Source organism: Halichoerus grypus, chromosome X (assembly GCF_964656455.1).
Source record: "Halichoerus grypus chromosome X, mHalGry1.hap1.1, whole genome shotgun sequence".
In the NCBI taxonomy this organism is placed as follows: domain Eukaryota; kingdom Metazoa; phylum Chordata; class Mammalia; order Carnivora; family Phocidae; genus Halichoerus; species Halichoerus grypus.
This window is the reverse complement of record NC_135727.1, coordinates 109,750,227-109,775,604: the sequence shown is the minus strand read 5'-3', so window position 1 is coordinate 109,775,604 and position 25,378 is coordinate 109,750,227. Positions and strand designations below refer to the sequence as shown.

The 25,378-nt window shown below is 33.9% G+C and overlaps 1 long non-coding RNA gene and 1 pseudogene across 2 annotated transcripts in view; one reads left to right on the top strand and one right to left on the bottom strand.

Annotated features, from left to right (window-relative positions):
* LOC144380550 (uncharacterized) overlaps positions 1-25,378 on the bottom strand; it is a 135,212-nt gene that overhangs the window by 10,241 nt on the left and 99,593 nt on the right. For both annotated transcript variants that reach the window (XR_013444715.1, XR_013444716.1), the window contains exon 2: positions 9,122-9,210. This is a non-coding gene — a long non-coding RNA (uncharacterized LOC144380550). The remainder of the gene's footprint in view (positions 1-9,121; positions 9,211-25,378) is intronic.
* Positions 12,839-13,222, top strand: LOC144380521 (nuclear transport factor 2 pseudogene; annotated as a pseudogene).

Genomic DNA, 25,378 nt, shown 5'->3' with positions numbered 1-25,378 from the left:
GTCCTGTATAACTCCCACATATTTCCATATGTTAGCATCTCAACTGAAAAGACAGAAGTGATCAAATATATGACAACAACTGCAACTTCACATATGCAAAACTAATAAACATTAAATTTGAAAGTCTCCTCACTTCCTAAGCCTGATCCCTGTCAATTTTCTAAATTCCTATGCTATAGTCTTTTATAGGGCATCAATGTCAGTTCCTAAACAAAATGCATAGTAACAATGTTATCGACACTTGACTTTTAATAAAAATTATCCATTAGCTATTGCAGTATAATGAGATTATGTGTCACTAAGAATTGATTTGGTTTCCACTAATGGACTACCAGCAGTTACAACTAGATTTTGCTACTTCTTTAGTCATTTCTTTTAATGCATGAGCACTCAAGTTAGTTACTGAGTTGACTTCATTTACATTTTTAGTGTTTATCAAAATGAATACCAAATGTTTATCAAAATGAATACCAACTGCATATATCCATAATTCAATAAATAATGCACATGATAAATAAAATGAAGGTTTTTTGGTGAGTATGGGTTTTATTTAAAAAATAAATAAGACTAATAATGTCACATGAAACACTAAATTAAACTGTAGTGATATTCCAATTTCTTAATCTGGGTATAGCAGAGATACCTTGAAGGTGCACTGATTTATAACTATATTGAGAAAAAATGTAATATATGAAACAGATACAATGCAAATTTATGTTCAAATGACATGATCTTTTGTAATTATTGTAATGCACTAGAAACCTTTAATATTTCATATCACATTTGTTATTCTAATAATTTCAAAGGCAGTGATTATATACTTCACTTAACTTCTTTCGAAGGATATTAACATCTTTCTTTAAATAAAGGGAAAGACAAGAAAAAATATTAATTTGACATCAAACACAATAGTACAAAAGGAGAAATGGCTTAGTAGATGAACTTTGTGACCATTGCTAAGATAATATCTAAACCTTTCTGAACCTGGTAATTTAAGATTTTAGAATCTTAGAATCTCACTAGTACCATATGAAGGCCGTCTAAAGGCTTATCTAGGAAGATAATCAGTTTTGTAACCTTTCTAAAGCATAGCACCATTCACACCAATGCCTTTAAAAAAAAACACTTCACAGGCCCCAAATTACCAACAAAATAAAATCCAAAATCTAATAGCTACTATTCAAGATATTTTGCCATCTGGCCTCTAATTGTCTTTCCAAAATTATCTCCCACTGTTTTTTCTCACACACTCTTATATTCTAGCCAAAATAAATTACCTACTTTCTCCTGAATACACTAATAAGTCTCTGCCCCTCAGTTGCTTTGTCTCAACTCTTCCAGTGATGCCACCTCATCAACCCCAAATCTATACCATCGGTCAAGGTGTAGCTCACATGCCAAGTTGTCCATGAAGTCAACACCAGATTGCTGTGTATGACAGTAATTTCTCCCTCCTCTAATGTTCCATCATCCCCAGTAACTTTCATTTTGGCATTCACCACATTCTAGTATGCATTAAAAATATTTATGTAGATATCTTACAATTTAGAATAAAGTGTTCTATAAACAGAACCTTCTCTCTGATTTATCATTTTTCTTTTTTTCTTTTTGATAGTGCCTTACTCTCTGAGTATTGACTGAATAATTAATTGTCTTGCTAACAAGGAAAAAGTAATACTTATGTGAACACTCAAAGGGAAATATCACTTGCTGATTTCTCTTCATTTTAACAAGTGTCCATGTTTCTTTGCCGAATATAACAATGTAGCTCTGACATATCCAGAAATCTTTATGCACTAGTCTCAGAATGGTTAAACCATTATGAGCTACAATTTAATCACCGAAACAATACCATAGTTTAATTCTTTGTCCTTACTCTTAAACAAACATTTAAAGGGAAACAATTACAATGATCTAAGTAATGGTAGTATTATACTTAGATTATTATATGACCTGGCAAGTGCAATGTTTCAGTCATGAAAAAAACCTCTATTGTTTAAGTTGTACCCTTTTCTTTTCCAATGGAAGAAGGCCCAGTACATAAATAAGGAAGAGAATATTTTTCCAAAAAGTGGTAATTCAGTCTCCTTTTCTATCTCTACTGGCTCAATTTGTTCTACAAATACCTTTTCTAAAAAGTGTACAATTTGGTCCCAATAAGATTACCTTCTCAATAACCAAAATGAACTCAAATGAATGGGGAGGAATAAAGAGCAAAGCAACCATAATAGAATTTTGGAAATTGGGACTGCAAGAAACTTTGGCTAAGAGATACTAAAATTATTATCTAACACAAATAAAAGTATGGTAATGGTACATAAATAGATTAAATGAGTTAGCCCAGAAATAAACTCTCTTATATATAAAATTTTAAGATATAGAGATAAACCCCCAGTTTAGTGGGTTAAAAAATATTATTTATTAAAGTGTTAGGACAAATAGTTGACAATTGGACAAAAAATTCTATCCACTGTTAACACAAGATACCAAAGTATATATTTTGAGTGACTTAAAGAGATAAATACAATAAAAATATAAATATGTCTGATTGTTTATCATATTTTAGATATTTGAGCAACAGATCAAAAGAGAAACAATAAAAATCTGAATATGCCAAAATAAATTTTGTACCTCCATAATTCTAAATTCACTTTGGATCTCAGAGAATTTCACTGTGCAAATTACAAAAAGAAAGACAAATAGAGTGACTTGATCTGTGATGCACAGAAAACATGATAACATCTACAGAAGGACAACCTTTTAAGTTCTACTTAAAAAAGAAACCTAAATAAATACAGAGAGAAGTGAAATATTTTCCTATCATTGAAATAGTTAGAACCATGTAAAACTTGGTATCAGCATAGAAAAAATATTGTTAGAAACATTAAAAGAGAGGAGAAAAAGTGAAAAGATGTTTCCCTGTTCTAAGAAAGAGACCTTGAGGGGTACCTGGGTGGCTCAGTTGGTTAAGCATCCAACTTTTGATTTCGGCTCAGGTCATGATCTCAGGGTGGTGAGATCAAGCCCCACATTGGGCTTCCCACTCAGCAGGGAGTCTGCTGGAGGTTCTCTCTCTCTCCTTCTCCCTTTGTCCCTCTCCCCACTCATGTGTTCATGTGTGCATGCACACGCTCTCTCTCTAAAATAAATAAATCTTTAAAAAAAGGAAGACCTTGATCATAATTTGTTGGCTGAATTATAACAACAAACCTTGTTTTAGAGGATTGCATGTATTTGTACAGTTTCTCAGGTTTAGGAGGAAATAATTATTATCTTCATATTGCCAATAAAGTCAGTTGAGGTTTGTAGAAATGCAATTATTTGCTTAAGGACTCATTAAGCCTCATTCCAAGGTTTGGACTCTTTTACTGTGACTGCAGGTCAGTATCATTACCACTAACCCAACAAGTCTGGATGGTTTACTTGATCCATAGAAAAATAAACTAAAATAAGTTTGTAAAATAAAATATAAAAGTACAAATAAGATTATAAAATGCTGTGCCAGTGTTTATAATTGGTCTTTTAATGCATTCAAAACAAATAGAAAAGATACAGTTCCCTGCAGGCATCTCTTCCAGGGAAATGAGCTGAATCAAATCAGATGAACCATATGTCATAGTGATGATATGGTCTGCTTTTCTTTTATGTAGATCCTGTACAGTTGCCTCTATGAGTGTGTGTGAGTGTGTGTGTGTGTGTACTAAAAAAAGTAATTACAAATTAACCAAATTCTGTAAGAGTCAATGACCCAACAAATTTAATTTTGCCTCCCTAAAGACTGCATTATAGAGAAAAAATTATATGAAATAAGATAGGTGTACTTTATTAATTTTTAGAATAAACAAGCAATATTTTGGCAAAGACTTATGCAAGAAATTCTGTGTAGCAAATAGTAAACTGAGAAGGTACAAGCTTATAGTCATTTCTTAGCAACAATCTAGGATGAATGCCCAGGAAATAATTGCTAACTATTAGAGACAGGTAAAATTCAGAGAGGATAAAATAAATCATTGTTGAAGCTTCTGAAAGAAATAATGCTTTCTTTCTGCGTTTAGATATCACTGTTGGATACTACACAGAGGCATTTTTTTTCTTGATCTGTTCCTATTCCAAGCCCTGTTTATTTCTACTGATAATGTTTCCATAACAATGTGCAACTCACTTCTTTGACAACTAAAAGAAGTTTTGCTTATTTCCAAATTGCTACCATCTTGCATAAATACAGAGAATAACAATGAAATCAAGACCTTAAATACACTCAGAAATATCAGATACATATACATAAATTTTCTGAATAGGAAGAATAATTTGATGTTCTATAAATCCTCATAGTTTATAAAATACTTTCCTACACATATCATTTAATTGTAACAATAACCTAGAATTGAGACTTGTATTTTCCTGTTTTACATATGTGCTCATACAAGAGTAGACATAGATGAAAAACACATTAAATAAATATGAGAAAATGATCAATATTCTGTGGGATTTAACCACCTGAACAATAGTTCCAGCAAATATTTAAGGTGATTTCCCCATTTTAAATCTGCTGTTGAGGGACAACTGACATACACCTAAACTCATCAATTGTAAGTGTGCAAGGTGATGAAATTTGACAAACCAGCAATAGAAAGGAATTTCCTCATCTTAAGTGAATCAATGAAAAATCTACAGTTGGCCTAATACTTTGAAGAAAAAGACTGAATGACTTCCCACAGGTTTGGGAACAAGGCAAGGGTACTGATTCTTATCATTTCTAGTCAAAATTGAAATGATGGTGCTAGTGAGTTTATAAGGCAAGAAAAGAAAATATATAGATTGGAAAAGATGACTTATAATTGTCTCTTTTTTTCAGAGACAGCATTATCATATATATAGAAAATCTGAAAGAATATACAAAAAAGCAGACAAAATAAGTGAATTTATCAAGTTTGCAGGATACAAGATCAATGCACAAAAAATCAACTGCACATCTATATGCCAGCAATTAATCATTAAAAATGAAACTGAAACTTTATCATGTACAATAGTACCCAGAAACATAATATTCCCAAGGAAACATTAGCAAACATATGCAAAACTTCCAAATGAAAACTACAAATATTGCTGGGAAAAAAAAGAAGAAATTTAAAGAAATGTTGTGATACACAATTTTCTTGGATTAGAAAACTCTATAGTGTTAAGATAGCAGTCCTTTCCAAATTTATCCACAGACTCACCCTCAATAAAAATGTCAGCAAGCTTTTTGTGCAAAAATTTACAAAACTATTCTAAGATTAATATGTAAGTGTAAGATCTTTAATAGCCCAAAATTTTAAAACAAGTTGAAGGATCTTTACTACCTGATTTCAGAACTTCTTATGAAGCTCCAATATTCAAGAGGGTATAGTATTGGCATAAGGAGACAATGGAACAGAACAGAAAGTCTAGAAATTTGGCCAATTAATTTTCGACAAGGGTGCCAAACTAATCTAATGAAAGGAAGAAGAGTTATTTCAATAAGTATTGTAACAACTGAATAACCATACGGAAAAATGCATTTGGACATGAATTTCACACCACACAAATGAACTTGAAATAGATCTTAGACTTCAATATAAAAGTACAAACTATGAAGCATATAGGAAAAAATCTTTCAATTCTTGCTATAGAAAAAGATCTGTTAAGACAAGATTTAAAAAAAGATAAAATGTGGGGTGCCTAGATGGCTCAGTTGGTTAAGCATCTGACTCTTGGTTTTGGATCAGGTCATGATCTCATGGGTCATGAGATCGAGCCCCACATCAGGCTCCATGCTCAGCTGTGAGTCTGCTTGAGATTCTTTCCCTCTGCCCCTCCCCCCACTCACGTGCTCTCTCTCTCTCTCTCTCTCAAATAAATAAATAAATCTTTTTTAAAAAAGATAAAATGTATTTCATCAAATATATAAACTTCTCATTCTAAAAGTGAAAAAAGGAAAACAAGGCACAGATCTGGAGAAAACATTACAATAGATATATCTAAAAAAGGGACTTATATCCAGAATACATAAAGAATTATCCCAATCAATAATGAGAAAACAAGTTTTAAATATACATACAATTTATCTTTGGTAAATACTTCACTAGAGACTATTCAATAAGCACATGAACAAATTCCCAACACCTTTAGTCTCCCAGGGAAACAATAATAAAATCCATAATTGGATACCAATTCCCACCCTCTCTAAGGGGTAAATTTTATTTTATTTATTTTAGTTTATTTTTTAAAGATTTTATTTATTTGACAGAGAGAGACAGCGAGAGAGGGAACACAAGCAGGGGGAGTGGGAGAGGGAGAAGCAGGCTTCCCGCTGAGCAGGGAGCCTGATGCAGGGCTCGATCCCAGGACCCTGCGATCATGACCTGAGCCGAAGGCAGATGCTTAACGACTGAGCCACCCAGGCGCCCTTCTAAGGGGTAAATTTTAAAAGTGTCACAAAACCAAAAGTTGATGTGGATGTGGAATAACTGGAACTTCATAAAATGATGTTGGGATTGCAAAATGGTACAATAACATGGGGCACCTGGGTGGCTCAGTTGGTTAAGCGACTGCCTTCGGCTCAGGTCATGATCCTGGAGTCCCAGGATCGAGTCCCGCATCGGGCTCCCTGCTCGGCAGGGAGTCTGCTTCTCCCTCTGACCCTCCCCCTCTCATGCTCTCTCTCTCTCTCTCATTCTCTCTCTCAAATAAATAAATAAAATCTTTAAAAAAAAAAAATGGTACAATAACATGGAAAACATTTAGGCAATTTCTTAAAAAGTTCAACATACTCCACCATATGATCCGACCCCTCTACTTCTAGGTATTTACCCAAGAGAAATGAAAGCTTATGTCTATACAAACACTTCTACAAAAATGCTCATAGCCACTTTATTTATAATAACCAAAATCTGGGAGGAACTGTAATCTCTATCAACTCATAAGCAATAAGTGGTTATTAATCACACAATGGAATTCTAAGTCAGCAATGAGAAGGAACTGATTTCTGATACATGCTAGAACATGGATGAACCTCTAAAACCCTATGCCAAATGAAGGAAGCAAGACAAATTACACCACATATTGTATGAATCTATTAACATAAAATTACCCAAAAAGGCAATTCTGTAGAGACAAAAAGCAAGATTGTAGATATTTCAAAATAACCTTTAATATTATGTCTTCATGTGACTATTTCTTTGACTTTTACATTAGTTACAAATACCACATGTACTTATCCTAAAATTTGCAAAAAAATGCAAATGTATTTCCCTTTGTGGAAAGAAACCATGATTAGCAATCAAAAGTGTGTATTAGCAAATGCAAGCACACATACATAGTTACATAAATAATGTATTTATACATCTGTACGCTTATTTGAGTCTTCAATTTATCTTTTTTATTGACATTGTGTCTTGAAGATATTTTCTGTGAGTACATATAGATTTAACAGAGTGATTGTAAAAGTGGTATAATATTCACCATATGGACACACTTTATTTCACAACTGGTTTGCTTTTCATGTACTTAAAAAAAAAAAAAGTGGTTCCAGGTTTAATCGAAGAAGGGGAGAGTGCTGCACTGCTGCTAAGAGCCTGGGCCCTACATGGAGCATTTTCTTTTTGTAATTGAGTAAAAGGAACACAGTATAATCAGAAATAACTTAAAGCCCTCCTGGTCCAATGTGGACCTGAGCGGGAACTCAGTTGGTGGCTCAGCTGACTAGGACTTCTCTTTGGGACAGATTACCCCCACCCCCTGGGTCTGGGAGCCTCCCCACTCCTACTGCCTTTCTGAAGTTAATTCTTAAAGAGGGAGGGGCGCCGGGAAGGGTGAGCCACAGCTGGGGCAAACAGGGAGCTGGGACACCAGAGTTCCTATCTTAAAGAGCCCCCCTCCCAGTACATGTTCAAGCAGCTGTGTCAGATACAGTTCTAGAAGCGGAATTACTATGAAAAGGGCAGGCAAATATAAAATTTGTGGAACAGGGGCGCCTGGGTGGCTCAGTCATTAAGCGTCTGCCTTCGGCTCAGGTCGTGATCCCAGGGTCCTGGGATCGAGCCCCACATCGGGCTCCCTGCTCCGCGGGGAAGCCTGCTTCTCCCCTCCTTCTCCCCCCCTTCTCCCCCTGCTTGTGTTCCCTCTCTCGCTATGTCTCTCTCTGTCAAATAAATAAATAAAATCTTTAAAAAAAAAAAAAAAGACTTCATCTAAAAAAAAAAAAAATAAAATAAAATTTGTGGAACAGTGTCAAATTTCTTTCCAAAACACAATAACATTTTAAATTCCTTCATAATCTGATACTAGGGTAAAAATATAAAAATTATTATTTAATTTACATTAAATATTAAGCATATTTAATATACTCACTGGTATTTTATGCTTTCTTGTATTTATCCTTTGATGTTTTCTACAAATACTATTTGTTAAATAGGCAATCATTTAATTATTTGAAATACCAAAATTATTACATATTAAGCACATGTATATATGAATATTTTCATTTATGTTTTATAAATTGTGTTAGTGCATTGATTCTTATTTGAATTATTTTATATAAATTATGAATATAAAATGTTTTGTGCAAGCTGAATGTTATATAATTATTGTAAGTGTAAGAATTTTTGCTATAGGTAACGCAAGTGTGACTTCATTTTCTTTAGTAAAAATATGCCTATTCATAAAATTTCTCATCCAGGTCAACATTAGAAGCAGATCAACAATTATAAGGAAAAAAGTTTAATATTTTGAGATTCTGCTCAGAAATATGTTTAAATTATTTTAATTAGCATACAATTTATTCAAACATATTTTAATCAGAAATAAAGAAAATTTCGGTTTTTTGTTTTTGTTACTTTAATGCTAGCTTCCCCGCTTTTGCTTTATGTGTTGTTACTGTCAGACAACTGCATTTATATAAATTAATCACATTATATAAATTAAATACTTTTGATTGAAAAACAGCTATAAATTTTTGAAAAGTTTTAGCATACAATATATTCGACATATACATGAAATATAAATAATATTGATGAAATTAACAAATGCATTTCCACCAACATTGCCAGAGAAATAAGGACATATTACCAACATGTAAACAATGATTTAAAAGGCAACTAACCTCTTGTTAGAAGCGGAGCTGCTTTTGTGAGGCGATGTCATTGCGAGCTTTGAGAGGATGGCTGCCTTCTCAAAAGCAACAATGGAGAACTACAACCAGAGTGAAAGAAAAATAAAACCATCATCATTGAATTCTATATTCAGCAAGATTATCCTTCCAAACTGAGAATGAAATAAGACACATTCACATAAACAAACCTGAGACAATTTGTCTCTTTTTTTTTTTTTTTAAAGATTTTATTTATTTGACAGAGAGAGACACAGCGAGAGAGGGAACACAAGCAGGGGGAGTGGGAGAGGGAGAAGCAGGCTTCCCGCTGAGCAGGGAGCCTGATGCGGGGCTCGATCCCAGGACCCTGGGATAATGACCTGAGCCGAAGGCAGACGCTTAACGACTGAGCCACCCAGGCGCCCCGACAATTTGTCTCTTGACAATCTAATTCACGTTGCTACCAGAAGTTTTTCTGGCTGAAGGGAGGTAACACGTGATAGAAACCAGGAACCAATGAAATACGTGGAAAGAACACTGAGAGGCGGGCCAAGATGGCGCCCTCCATTTGATGGCAGTTGATTGGAAGTTCAGCTTAGAAATTTATATAGCGCAAAACCACTGCATTCTGTTGATTAAAGAGTCATGAGTTTGACCCAGAATCTTGGGAAGAGCCATAAATTGTATTTATTGAAAGAAAAAAATGTCAAAGAATATGTGGACATGTTTTAACCTGCCTCAATTTAAAAATCCAATAGAAGAACTTAATATGAATAATAAAAAATGTTCAATAAACACAGAAGTATGCACAAAAGTAAGAACAGAGAAACAAAAAGAGATGGGAAATAGAAAATTAAGGGCACTTAAAGTTGACATTTTAAAGCAAACTATATTAATAACTATGTAAAAAGACCTAAACATTCCAATTAAAAGCGGAGACTGTCAGATTAGATAAGAAAAACAACAATAAAAACTAAGTCCCAATTATATGCTATTTACGTGACACACAACTAATATTTAAAGATACGGTTAGGTATAAAATAATAGTATGAAAAAATATATAACAAACAAAAGCAAGCATAAGAAAGCTGGAATAGGTACACTGATGCTAGACAAAATAAACTTTAAGAAAAGAAGTATAACTAGAAATAGGAAGGAATGTTTTATTTTGATTAAAAGATCCATTTAACAGGCATACTACAAACCTAAATATTTGGGTGCCTTATAAAAGAAGTTCAAGTACATAAAACAAAACCTGTTATTTTCATTTCCAGTTCTCTGCTAAATTCTTAATTGTTTTTTTAATATATATATGTGACATTTTAAATTGCATATCTGGTAACTCTATTATATAGTTATCTGGTGTATCTATTTTTATCTGTTGTACCAGTTGGGGTTTTTTTGTTTTTTTTTAATTTTCTTTATTTTTTAAAAATATTTTATTTTTAAGTAATCTTCACACCCAATGTGGCACTCAAACTCACAACTCTGAGATCAAGAGTAGCACACTCCACCAACTGAGCCAGCCAAGCACCCTTCAGTTGGGTTTCAGTCACATTTTTTTCTCATACTTTTCCTAGTCATTTTTACTTGTGTGTCAGAAATAATATATGAAAATTACAGAGATAATTCAAATTTAATTGTACTCTGGTTGAGCAACTAACAGCACAGCACTATCATTTCCAGACATCTTTAATCAGAGACTCCAATAACTCAAAGTCAGGCTTTAGGACCTGGTTAGAATTGGTTGATTTCAGGTTCACTATAGCTTCCAAACCATAACCTTCAGTGTCCCACCCAAACCCTACAGAATTTACATCCATTCCATCTCCCACCACACAAAGACAATGATTAGTGACTCCTGAACTTTGTTCTCCCTGTATTCTGGTGAACTTAATGGAAGTTAGTTTTGTTTAATGTCCAGTCTCTAAGTAACTTCCCGGAACCTGCAGACTTCTCAAAATGAAAGACACTTAAAATGCTGAGTTCACTTCTGTGGATTTTTACTCTGTAATATTTATTTGCCTTGCTAGTTTTCCAATTTCTCTCTCTCTCTTTCTCTCATTGTTCTAGTTTCTCAGGTTGTAGTCAGGGGAAAGATGGTCTGATTTACCCAGTCTACCTCGATCAGAAGAGCTCCATAATACAAATGAGCACAATATTCAAACTACAGATCTTCATATGCTGCTGACAGCTTGCTCAGAGATTGTGATTTCTTTCATAGTTTCCTTGAATTCCTTCAGATTTTTGTTAAGTCCTAACATTATGATTTTGTTTCATTAATATGTGCTAATACAGGAACCTATGCATACATGAATCTGCAAACAGACCTTATTTACTTGATGTTTTTACTAGGTAGTAGATCTGTAACAGTAGATCCATTGCTATATAGTAGTAGGCCATTGCTAATGAAGATCATGTACTCTACAATAAATGGTTTATTTTCTTAATTTTACATTAATTGGCTTTATGGGTGAGAAGCTACAAACTATAGCATACCATAAAAAAAATATACTGTGTTTATGGAGATGTGTGCTACCAGCAATGGCAGAATAGCCTTTTTCAGCACAACCATCCTGCTGAGGAAATCTAGAAAAACTGGAAAAATTATCAAAGACATTTGTTTGAAGGCAGAATCCAAAGGGACAAGATCTGAAGAATTGCTCAGGTGGTAAGAACTGCTGTTTTTGTATTTTCCCCTTGTTTTTCTATTAGTTTCAGAGATAGGCGAGTTAAATTCTCACACTGTGATTATTTGTCTACATCTCCTTCTAGTTCTGTCACTTCCTGCATTGTCAAATGAGGCTATATTATTATCTAAATATAAGGTTAGGATGTTTACATCTTTCTCTTGGATTTAGCCTCTTAAATCTACCTTGTCCAATATGAGAATAAAAAACCAACTTTTCTCTGCTTAACTGTCACATTGTACATTTTTTCCAATTCTCTTCCATAGGCCAATGCAGTTCACTTTTTTTTTTTTAAGATTTTATTTATTTGACAGAGAGAGACACAGCAAGAGAGGGAACACAAGCAGAGGGAGTGGGAGAGGGAGAAGCAGGCTTCCCACTGAGCAGGGAGCCCGATGTGGGGCTCGATCCCAGGACCCTGGGATCATGACCTGAGCTGAAGGCAGACGCTTAACGACTGAGCCACCGGGTGCCCCTCACTTTTAAGATTATATGTACTTTTTTCTGACGACCTTTAACTTTTAAAATGGAGTATTTAGTCTGTTTATATTTAATTTAATACCTAGTATATGTGGATTTGAATCTTCCATATTATCCTTTCCTCTGTTTGTTCTTTAGGATATGCTGAATAGAAAACAACCAAAAGAAAAACCGAAACAAGAACAAGAACAAAAAACCCATACACTATAAAATCTTACAGGGAAAAAATTTACAGAACTACAACATTAAACTTGAAAACTTTGGTATACCATCATAAAAAGCCAGAAAAGACCCTGAATATGGGAAATCATTTGAAAGAGCATTAAACACATGTCTTAGTCAAAAAATTGTGTCACGTTTTAATAGCAACTGGGATTTATATACATCCCTCTATTTATTTACAAGCTTGCTTGATTTAAATAGATGTCTTTTCAATTTTATATCAGAAGGTATTTTAATTACAGTGAAATCAATATTTAAGGTTCTCAGGGCAGCAGATCAGTGCTGCTGCCGACATGCTGGCTCCCCAGGTCTCAGTGAGATCAGCGGATGCTCTAGAATGGGAAATAAGCCAATCTGGGAGCAGAATGGATCCAGCTTAATTCAACATTACTACCAGTTATTTAATAATGACAGAATGCATTTAGGGGCCAGTTATATTGACGCATCATGCCTCAGGTGGGAAGGACAGCAATTCCAGCAGAAAGCTACACTTGTGGAGAGATTGTGGAGTCTTCTGCTTCAGACAATCTAGCACAGCATCATGGCACAGGATCATTAGCCCGTGCTAGATAGCTGCATCATCACCAGGGTCATGGGCCAGCTCAAGGCTGATGAAGACCCCATGATGGGATTCCAACAGATATTCCTATTAAAGAACATCAAAGATGCTTGAGTTTGCACCAATGACATGTTCAGGCTTGCCCCGCACAACTTCAGCTGACCTCCTCTCCTCCCATCCAGGTACTCACACTGTTTCCCCCTCCATTCTCTTTCCTATACCATTCATACTCCTCCAGATGCTCCAAATATCATACACAAATGAGCAGCACTGTGCTGGGAGCAGGTGCAGTGTGTTGCTATTACTGAGGTACTGTGCATGATGTCTGGATGCTAGGCTAGTTGTACCTGGACAGGAGAAGTTTGTGTTGTACCAGTGCATGCCTTGGAAAGACTTAAATGACACAAAAGGTTGTCTTTTTTTTTTTTAATATACTGACAAGTTGCTCTAGTAACCCAAAGAAGTGAAGGAGAAAGCAGCTGACTCACCACTCACATACTGATTTGTTCAGATGTTTCAATGCCTCATGATACAACAAAACCATGAAAATTTTCTTAACAAACAAAATAAAATAAAATTCTCATAGATGGATAGTTTAAGAGCATAATACTGAAATGAGTTTCCACTACAGAAATCACCTGCAGGATGACAATCTCTAAAGTGGGTTGCCTAATGTATGTGGACCTTATTGTAGATAGTCCTACTGGACTATGAGGCAATTTCTCTAGATGAAAGTTAACTTATTTCATTTAAGAATTTTTATATGTCAGAAGACCAGACCCATTATTTTAACCACAATACTAATATGTTCAAGCTCACTCTTCACTACAACTCTAATATAATTCACTTATATAACCTCCTTTCATTTTAAAGCAATTCTAGAATGGGAGCCCATTCATTTATATTACCTTTATTAACATCTTTTTTAATATAATAAATCTAACTATGTAAGAGTTTTTGATTCCATGGAGGCAATGCTGAGTTTTGTTCTGATCTTGACAATAAAATACTACAATTTAATTTTAAGTTAAATTTGTTAAGTTAAATCTTGTTAAGTTAAATCTAACAATAGATTTGGCTGCTTCCAAATAATAAGATTTTTAGGTTTTGATTTTTTTTTAATCCAAAGGATAACCACCTTATAATTCATTTGTTTCATCCAGAGGCTTCAAACAATGACATCACCATACTTTTAGAATAGTAATGGTATTTATCAAGATTATAAAAAGCAAAAGAATTTTTATTTCTCTTGACTATTAAAGATATGGAATACACAGAAGTAGAGATTTTCATATGAGGCATGTGGAATTACTTATATCTCATGTATCTACTGTAGGTACCTTTTAAGTGAGGGGAGATATGGAAAGTTCAAATACTATGACAGCTTTAAAAATGAGTTCATGACTTATCTGAGTGCTGCATTCAAAAGCCTTCAATACAAATGAGAGAAAACAACAAAAATAAAACAAATTAAAGAGCTAAGGTTTTAATATCTTAAAAATATATAAATGTATGTTCCAGTTACTAACAGGGGTTCATGAGTCCAGTGATAAATATGAATGATATGCTAGCATTCCGAATCAGGCCCTGATAGTTCTGCTGGTATTGTATGTACCATCAGTGATTTCCTTATTATCCTAAAGAGGCTGCTAGTGCCATATGTTCTAGCAGAAAATGTGGGGTATCATCAGAGTCTTTGAAAATACATGTGGACACAGTTGGGTATTGGGATTTTGCAGGTCTCTGTATACAAAAAAATAACTGGATTGCATGCAGGTGAAAGCATGGTCTAGTATCGGGAAACAAATGGTTAAAAGAAAGTACAGAAAAATAAAATTTAAGATTAAACTAATGGATGTATATTTATTAATTTATGATTTAATGGAGCTGCTAATTTGTGCTAGACTTGATGGAAGGAAAAGCAATATATATATATATATATATATATTTGCAAATTGCAAAATAGAGTACACAGAGTTCCTCTATCTTTATATAGCTTCCCTGAATATTATCATCTTATATAACCATAGTGTTATTGCCAGAACCTGGGAATTATCACTGGTAGAGTACTACTAACTAATCTACAAAATTTAATCAAATATCACCAAATGTCACATTAATGTCCTTTTACTACTCCAGAATCCAATCCAGAATGACACACAGCATTTAGCTGTCATGTTTTCCAACCTGGGGAAGTGTCATGGCCTTGACACTTTTGAAGAGAACTGGCCAATTATTTTGTTGAATTTTCCTCAATTTGGATTTGTGTGATGTTTCTTCATGATGAATTCCAGTTATACATATTTTGCCAAGAATGCTACAGAAGTAAAAGTGAGTTCTTCTCATTACATCATGTCAAGGAATTGGTTCGATGTTGATATGTCTTATTACTGATGATATTAACCTTGATCACTTGGTTATCCATCAGGTTTCTCTACTGTCAAGTTACTATTTTCACCTTTGTAATTAAGATGTAGCTTGAAGAGAGAATAATTATAACACTATGAAAAAATCTTCATGAGGAATTTGCAGTGTGTCATCAGTTCATACATGTTAAATACGTAAAAGTATTACTCTATGTAGAAATTACAGTGAAGTATGATGAAGTAATCAATTCTACTGAAAATACTAACTTTAAAATATAATTTCATTTTTCCAACAAAATATTTCCTTTAGAGAGATTGTCTATTGCTATTTCTTATACTTTTAGTACATCTGCAAAAGCAAAGAGAAACAGCTGGGTAGAGAAGTGTAACAGAACACTACAAGGCCTATAGCAGAGTAACCCCATCCCGGAGTATGCTGAGTGGGAAAACAACATCGCCACCAGATCTCAGTGAAATCAGTGCAGCAAAAAATAGAGTAAAGGCTTGGCGCCCAAGCCTTCTGTGTATTGCAAGAAGATTCTGCTTAAATGCTTAAATGCTATTTTTTTTTGTTATTTTGAACAAAAATAATACCTATTAAAACTGTCCATAACAAGTCTCTCTCTTATCTCTCTCTCTCTCTTTCTCTCTCTCTCTCACACACACACAAACACATACACACACATCATATGTATTACACACAAGCAAAGTTCCAGTGAAGCATTATTTACGAAAAACAGGTGGTGGGCTGGATTTGGTGAAGAGGGCCATAGTTAGCTGATCCCTGCTTGGACCACTCAGAGCAGGATTTCTCCACCTTGGCACTATTGATATTTGGGGCTGGATAATTCTTTGACTTGGGGGAGCTGCTCTGTGCATTGCAGAGTGCTGAGCAACATTCCTGGCCTCTACACACTAGATGTCCATAGAGCTCCCTCACCCCAGTGATCACCCCAAATGTCTCCAGATGTTGCCAAATGTCCCCTGGGGAACAAAATCACTGCCAGTTGAGAACCACTGCCCTCCAGTCTCCTGACCAGAGAAAAGCAGACTTACTCTATTTTTTTCATTGTTCTTTGTTTTTTTCTCACCATCTGCTAGCATTTCTGAGTTGAGAACTTCTCTTACACTCAGGCTGGGATATACAGGTTAAAAAAAGTCTCCAGGGGACTCAACTCTGACTCCTTTCTGGAATACCAAGGGCCCTAGCTGGGTTGGGTTTCTTTTCTCCATCTTTCATAGTCTTCTGCTGTTTGTTTCCTTTATCTTATACACGTTTTAGGTATAAGAAACAGAAGGATTAGAGTGAAGTATTTTATATTCCCAGATATGTATTCTTAAAAGATGACTCTTGTCTGAGGATATGTAGTATCATGCTTAAAAAGTAGTTAAAAGTTCATTAGGCAAGCATAATGAATTATGAAATCAACTCCTGGCTCTGCTATTAAAGGGATGTGAAACCCTGGACAGGATATATAGCCTCTGCGACTCAGTTTTTTCAGATATAAATTTATAGTTTTATTAATATACAACTCATAGTTGAATGCAATATAATCTCATTTAACTCAGAAGGCTTAAATGAGCTGCTACATATAAATAACAGGGACCAGTGTTCATTAAATATCTAATACCATGTATTAGATATCACTAGTGTCATTTTTTTCTTATAATTATCTGGAAAAGCACTGACAAGTAACTTTACAAACATCATGCCAATGATTATTAATGCTCCATATTCACAGCCACCCATCCCAAAGTGAAAACAAGAATCATCAGAAAACAAATTTTTCAAAACTGGAAGAGAAGCACTTGGATCTGAACTAATTTAATGCACTATTTTAAAGGGTTGAAGAGTGGGGCATTTGATATCTTAAGGTATTTCAAATCATGAGGAATTTAAATGCCAGAACTACAAGGGACCCATTACAGTATTTTCCTTTAAGTAATTCTTTTCCCCCCTAAAAGACAGTAACAGAGAAAGGACTAGTGTTTCATTAAGGTGGTACCTACTCTCATTCCTTCTAGAACAACATTCGCCTCCTGTGCAAGGGCACACATTAATCTCTCTTCATGGAAGGATTTTCACCCCCTGTCAACCTGTAGAGGAGAGGTTCCTTCCATCCTTCAAACTTCATCGTATGTCATTTAAGGTTATAAAGTCAAACACTAGAAAAAAGAAACCCACACACAATTCACACAGCAGAAGAGAGAAAACAAAGGAAGCATTTAAGAAAAAAACATAAAAGAACCAAGGCCAAATATCTGTATATCAATAAGCAGAAATGGGATTAAAGTTCACATATTAGAAATAACAGGTTGAACAGATAAAAATAACACTAGCAAATAGATGCTGTATCGAATGGGTGTATCTAAAATGTTTAAAAGCAAAAGTATGAACCAAGTTGTGCCATGATATTGATGCTAGAAAATACAGAATTCTTAAAGAAGAAAACAAAGGGCATGTTATAAAGAGCACTGTTCATACTGAGAAAATTTTGTGATTAATATTAAGTTACTGAGTAACAAACTGTTGTAAATATGAAATACAGACTGCAAGAACAAAATTAAGGGAAACAATGAACGAGAAACTGATTTTAACCTACCATGAATTGCTAATGAATAAGTCACATAATCTTCGGAGTAGTTTACCATATAATCTAACAAGAAAAAATGTAGTAATATGATTGGTATTGTCTCATTTTGAATTCCCCCAGAAGCAAGTCTTGAGACAAGAATTCCAGTGAAATGTATGTATTAGGGAAGACAAGGAACACAAGTAGGGAAGAGAAAAGGTGTACAGTGAAAGGAAAACATCCTATAAAGGGCGCATAATTAAACTACCTGTCACAGATTAATCACACAGAAAAACTCTGGGAAATGGTATAAAATATGACCAAATTTTCCCACCAAAGGGATGGAGGCAGCTAGAGTGTTTATATACCGCATCCCAGCAGTCCTCAGTTGAGAGTTGTAGGGCATGTGTTAATTCAGAGCTTCTGGACTATTGATGGGAACAGAACAGGCTTCTAAGATTCCAGAAAAACTCTGTGTCAGAGAGATATGGACACTTGCAGCTGGCAGTTCAAAGGTACAAAATGAAAACTGAGGGATATGAGCAGGGCACTACAGGATAAGGCGACTGCTAAAATTGAGCATATGTTAAATCACAAAGGAAATTACAATGCATTTAAGAGTGGAAAAAAAGCCGTATTTTCTGACCACAATGGTGTAATACTTAAAATTAAGGAGGAAAGAAAATCTAAAATTATCTCAAAATATTTAAGAATTAGAGACAAAAGACTATTATACAACTCTTAGATAAAAGGTGAACTACAAATCAAAACTACACAATACAGAGACAATAATGATACAGGACACACTTTAAAAACAGATAATGTTAAAGCTAATCTTAGTAAAAAAAAAAAAATCGAGAGTCTTAAACTCATATACCCCTAAATAAGAAATAGTATTTTTTTAAATTGTTACATTTTCAATGTTAAAAGTTTTTGGGGAAAAGCCCCAACATATAGACATGGAAATAACAAAGTAAAATTTTAAAGTCTTAAATCAATAGTAGTATTAAAATACAAAACCAGTTATATATTTTTAAATGATAAAATGACACTAGATCGATATACAAAAAAGGATAAATTGCTATGATAACAAAATCAAAAATGAGTAAAGGAAAAAACAGAAAGAAAATTAACAGATATATATCAAAATCCTTTAAAACAAATTGTGTAAAATTCTCTGAAAACCAGGATAAAGTGTATTGTATTGCAGAAATAACATAAATTACCAAAATTAGCCCCAGAAGAAATGGAAAATCAAAACAACCCAGTAATTTCATGCAAATTCATTCTAAAATATTTGATAAAAAACTTCACTAAAAACTGAGAGACCCAGATGGTTTCATAGTAAGTAATTTTAAACCAAGAATTTAATTCCAATGCAATTTAAAATTTTCCAGAGCAGTAATTCAGGTGATGCTTAAAAATATTTTTTGGAGCACTTTTTCATGTGTCTGTTGGCCATTTGGATGTCTTCTTTGGAAAAGTGTCTGTTCATCAGAAAAATTCTGATAACAAAATTCAAATGAGTAAAATTTATTAATATCAATACTCAGGTAAGGAATCAGGTGTTAAAAAGAAAAGACACTGGTATTTTAAAATAACTATATAATTTTAGGGCAAGGATTTTACATGTTTTGTTTATTTGAGTCTCTAGTATCTGGGAAAATATCTGCCACATTTTAGGCACACAATAAGTATTGATGGTATGAATGAATAATGACAGGAATACAAGAGTGGTTCAAAATTGGCAATTCCAGTAAATATATAATGTAATACATAAAATACATATATAACATATAAGGTAATACATATATTACATAATACATATATTACATAATATATATATAATTTAAGTAGATCAGAGGAAAAATGCATTGTTGCATTAAAAACACACATAGAATAATATTCAGTACTGATTTTTTAATTAAAATATACTTGATATATAATATTGTATAAATTTAAGGTGCACAATGTGTTGATTTGATACATTTATATATTGCAATATGATTACCACTATAGAGTTAGCTAATATCTCTATCACATCACATAAGTACCACAGTCTTTTTTTGGGGTGGGAACAATTAAGATCTAGTCTCTCAGCAACTTTGAAGTTTATAATACAGTAGTGTTGTCTATAATCACCATGCTGTGCATTAGATCTCCAGGACTTATTTATGTTGTTTAAGGGTACAAACTTGGAACAAGTAGGTAAATATATCCTGCAGTCTTGATTTTTAAAAACTGTCTATACTGAAAATCAAGGAAAGCATCACGCTTAATGAAAAAACACTATTTATTTAGATGCTCACAAGTAGCTTTAACATGAACGGTTTTCCACACCATGTGCCAAAAAACATTAGAATAAATCCATGAAAATTTAGAAAAACTAAAGAACCCTGAATAACAACATTATTATTTAAACTTGTTCTAAAATTCCAAGTACTTTAAATGTAAGCAGCATGTGTGTGTGTGTGTGTGTGTGTGTGTGTGCGTGTGTTTGTAAAAAGACAAGATATCAAATAGGAAAAAAAAAGTGCAAAACTTATCAGGCAGCTAAGAAAATAAAAGTACAAATGACTAAAAACATAAAAGACATTTAACTTAAAGAAATGCAAACAACATTTTTTCAACCGTAAGATTACAAAAGTTAAGTAAAATTATGATTTGGCAAATGGTGTTTAAAAACAGTCCATTTCAAAACTACTTGTGAGCATCTAAATAAATTTAACATTTTTGGAGGCCAATTTTTAAATGTCCAAGAAATTTTAAACTCCAGAAACTCCTTGATCTTGCAATTTTTTTAAAGATTTTATTTATTTACTTGTCAGAGAGAGAGAGAGAGAGAGAGAGCACAAGCAGGGGGGAGCGGCAGGCAGAGAGAGAAGCAGACTCCCTGCTGAGCAGGGAGCCCGATGCGGGGCTCGATCCCAGGACCCTGGGATCATGACCTGAGCCGAAGGCAGACGCTTAATGACTGAGCCACCCAGGCGCCCCATATATTCGTGTTTTGATGATAGAAAAGTAGTTATCTATAACAAGAGCCACTTATTTTATTTTAAGTTTTTATATGAATTCCAGTTAGTTAACACACAGTGTAATATTAGTTTCAGGTGTACAATTTAGTGATTCAACACTTCCATATAACACTCAGTGCTTATCAAAGAGCTAGTTATTTTATTTTTGAAGATTTTATTTATTTATTTATTTATTTATTTGGGAGAGAGAGAGAGCAAGTGGGGAGAGGGGTAGAGGGAGACGGAAAGAATCTCAAGCAGACACCGCACTGAGCACAGAGTCCGAGTGGGGCTCTATCTCATGACCCTGAGATCATGACCTGAGCTGAAACCAAGAGTCAAATGCTCAACTGACTGAGCCACCCAGGTGCTCCAAGAGCTACTGATTTTAAACTTCACAGTCTGACTTTTCAGAGGTTAAGTGTGCAGCAAAGTCTTCTAAATATATGTAGGCCAGTGGCTCTTTCAGATGCTTTGGCAAGTAGGCAAATATGCAGGTTACCTAATTTTTTAGCAAACCCAACGTGAATGTATTATAGCTTTTTTGGGAAGATTATCCTGACTCATTTGAGAAATAAAATTCCTCAGTGATAGATATAAATGAGCCCTTAATGTTAGTACAAAAGATTCAGGGATTTGATTGTGCCTTTGCAGAAATAACTTGGAGTAGGGAAACTGTGGACTTTACTGATGTTTCAGATTTATTTTTCCATTCTCTATTCTTATTAATGCATTAGAAATCCAAATATTAGAAAGAGTGCACAATATAATGAATAAATCACAACTTGTTTATTTTACAAAAATGTATATAATTTAATTCATTTACATATTATGGTCATTGTCTGCCTTTAAAATATTGCTGAGTAGTTTTATCTAGCTATAGCTAAAAACAGCAACTTGGGAATCTGTTCTTGGACCAACCACCCAAAACAGATGTCTCCCACTCATGAATAAAGCTAGAGAGATGTATAATTGAGTGAGACCTTAAAGGGGAATTTAAAGCTACATCCCAGCAGGTATATAAATAGTTGCTCTGACTACACCCTAGAACATATAGTTCTAAGTAAACAACAGATACATAAAATGTAAAACAAAATCAACATAACTACAGCAAAAATGTATACAATGGATAAGCCAGAAGGAAAAAAAGAAATACATTTCTAATATCCTAAAAAACAAAATACTTGTTAGATAGTATTATGGTATTTTTTCTCCTACAAGTATTTCTATTCAGTAAATTTAAGAGGTTGATTTGAAGCTGATTCTGCTCTCCCATGTTCAATGCAAATAGCCTTGCGTAGTTGAAATGGTAAGTAATACTAAGAGATCAGCATATTTTGATGAGTCTTCCAATTAGAGAATAATTTTAGCTACAGATAAAACCATTTTACGATTTTGTCAATCTTTTTTGCTATCACTTGATTAAAATGCTATCATGAATCTTAAAATATCAAAATTTTAGAAATTAACACATTCTAGAACTGCAAAAGATATGAGACTCAAAATTGTATTCTGTGATAAACATGAATCCCTATCTTTTATTATTCACAAGGCTGAAAATAATATAAAATAAGCATATTTTTCAATCAAACTTCTTGCTCAAATGGTCATTTGAGGCACAACATGTCTTTCAGGGGCAGCTGTACTATTAAAAATATGTTTGTCCAGGGACAAACTGGGTGGCAAACTGGGTGGCTCAATTGATTAAGCATCTGACTTCGGCTCAGGTCATGATATCAGGGTTCTGGGATGGAGCCCCATGTGGGGCTCCACGCTCAGCAGGGAGTCTGCTTGTCCCTCTGCCCCTCCCTCCACTTGTGCTCTCTCTCAAATAAATAAATAAAATCTTTAAAAAAAACTATGTTTGCCCAAATGTATGAATATGTTTAAAGCATTTTTCTTGTAATGTTGACTATGTATATCAAAGATGGAAAAATTCTAAAAACCTGGTCAATATCATTTATTAAGTTCCATAAAAAGACAAACCAGGTAAATGTGTTTCAAAGGATTTCAAAAAGCATGGTACATAGTGGCTTATTCAATGTGTATTTGTTGAACAAAGGATTGAGTTACATATATTTGCCAATTACATTAATATCCCATTGGCATTAATTATGTGAAAAAAATTAGTAGAAGAATTTGCTATATTTTTAATCAAATAAGACCAAACTACAAATGGATTTCCTATTATTTTCAAACCAATATGTAAATTACAGCAGAGTAAGGAACTTAAGATGGGTGTTACAAATCTTTGAATAGCACAGCACATCTATGGGGAAAGAGAAGACATTTATTGGATGAATGAATGAATGAATGAATGAAACCTGAATCAGGAGTCAGAAAAAATAGCCAAAGAGTTTTGTACCTCAACAGTTGAGTAAGTCAATATAATGTGATAAATTTAATAGCAAGTAAGTCAAATGTGCTATGGGAGTGCCTATGGAAGTGTTTAAATGAGAGCTGAGATTCAGGAAACCCTGCCAGAGGGATATTAGCATGAGCTAAATTTCAGTGCATTAAATTTTAAAAATTCTGAGAAAACAAAACAGTGCATTTGAGAAACTACCTTTGTTTGCAACGGCTGTGACAGATAACTCAATAATCATCATGGAGAAGCTTATTTAAAAAAACAAAAAACAAAAAAAAGATCTGAAAAGATCTCAAAAAAAAGACCTGAAAAAAGATCCATTAGAAATGGCAGTATGGATTCCTCATATCAGTGAGATCATATGATACATGTCTTTCTCTGATTGACTTATTTCGCTCAGCATAATACAATTTTTAATCTCAGGAAACAAACTGAGGGTTGCTGGAGTGGTGGGGGGTGGGAGAGATGGGGTGGCTGGGTGATAGACATTGGGGAGGGTATGTGCTATGGTGAGCTCTGTGAATTGTGTAAGACTATTGAATCACAGACCTGTACCTCTGAAACAAATAATACATTATATGTTAAAAAAAAAAAAAAGAAGATAGTAGGAAGGGAAAAATGAAGGGGGGGAATCAGAGGGGGAGATGAACCATGAGAGACTATGGACTCAGAAAACAAACTGAGGGTTCTGGGGTGGGGGGTGGGGGGATGGGTTAGCCTGGTGATGGGTATTAAAGAGGGCATGTATTGAATGGAGCACTGGGTGTTATATGCAAACAATGAATCATGGAACACTACATCAAAAACTAATGATGTAATGTATGTAATGTATGGTGATTAACATAACATAATAAAATAAAAAAACCCCAAAAAACACAAGAGAAAAAAATAAAATAAAAATTTTTTAAAAATAAAAAAAATAAAACCTTTTTAGTATAAAAAAAAGAAATGGCAGTATGGAGAACACTGGTAAACTTAGCGTCTGTTGGTGTACGTGTGTTTAAATAACTATAACTTAATTGGGTTAAGTCTATATATTAATTTAGGGAGACGTGATCCCTTAATAATGGTCAGTCTTCCAATCTATGAACATGGCGTATCTTTTCATTTGCTCAGACCTTGATTTATTTCATCATCAGATGATGTACAAAGAAAGCTACATTATTTCATTGCTTCTATATCCTATTCCTACTTCTGCATTAATACAGAATGTCCCTTTTGGGGACATAAAACAAGAGGCAACAGTGAAGGCTGCACAGGATAACAAAATCATTTTTCCATAAGGTTTTTGTACTATTACAGTAGATATTGCCAGTGGAGACCAGGAAAATCATAAGGGAATTCATCTTTGTCTCCATTTAGTGGCTAGTATTGTCTCCCTCCCCAAAATGGATTTACACTAGATTAATTTTGTTTGTAGCTAAGAATGGTTAATTTAGCATATCAAAGTAAACTAAATTATACCCAAGTTGCTCATAATAATCAATACACAGGAAAAATTAACTAAGCTAGTATTAAATGAATGTGAGGATAAGAAATATTGAAGAGAAATGTAACACCTTTTGAGTCTTCAGGAACTTGGGTGGATGAAACAATTTTAAACTTAGCCAAAATATTACATTTTTAGAAAAATATTAAACAAAAGGTATTATTTATAGTTTAGTCATAAATATATCTAGAGCTTTCTTTGGCTTCTGTAGTTGTCAATGTAGTCAGGAGAAGTTGAAGGATTTGAGGACTGCATCCCATTGTCATGCCTCTTTCCATTTAAACAGGAGCTTAATTATAAAACTCCTCACGAAGTACTATAAAACACACTGAAGGTTTTATTTGGGCTAAGGCAGGCCTATAAAACAGATAAATCTGTAATAACTGTTTGTACATTAGTAGTATTATTTATTAATATATGTAGTTGCAATCAGCCATCACTGAAGAAGCTTTATTGAAATAAATTTGCAGTAATATACAAACTAAAGGATAGTACATAAGCCTTCTGA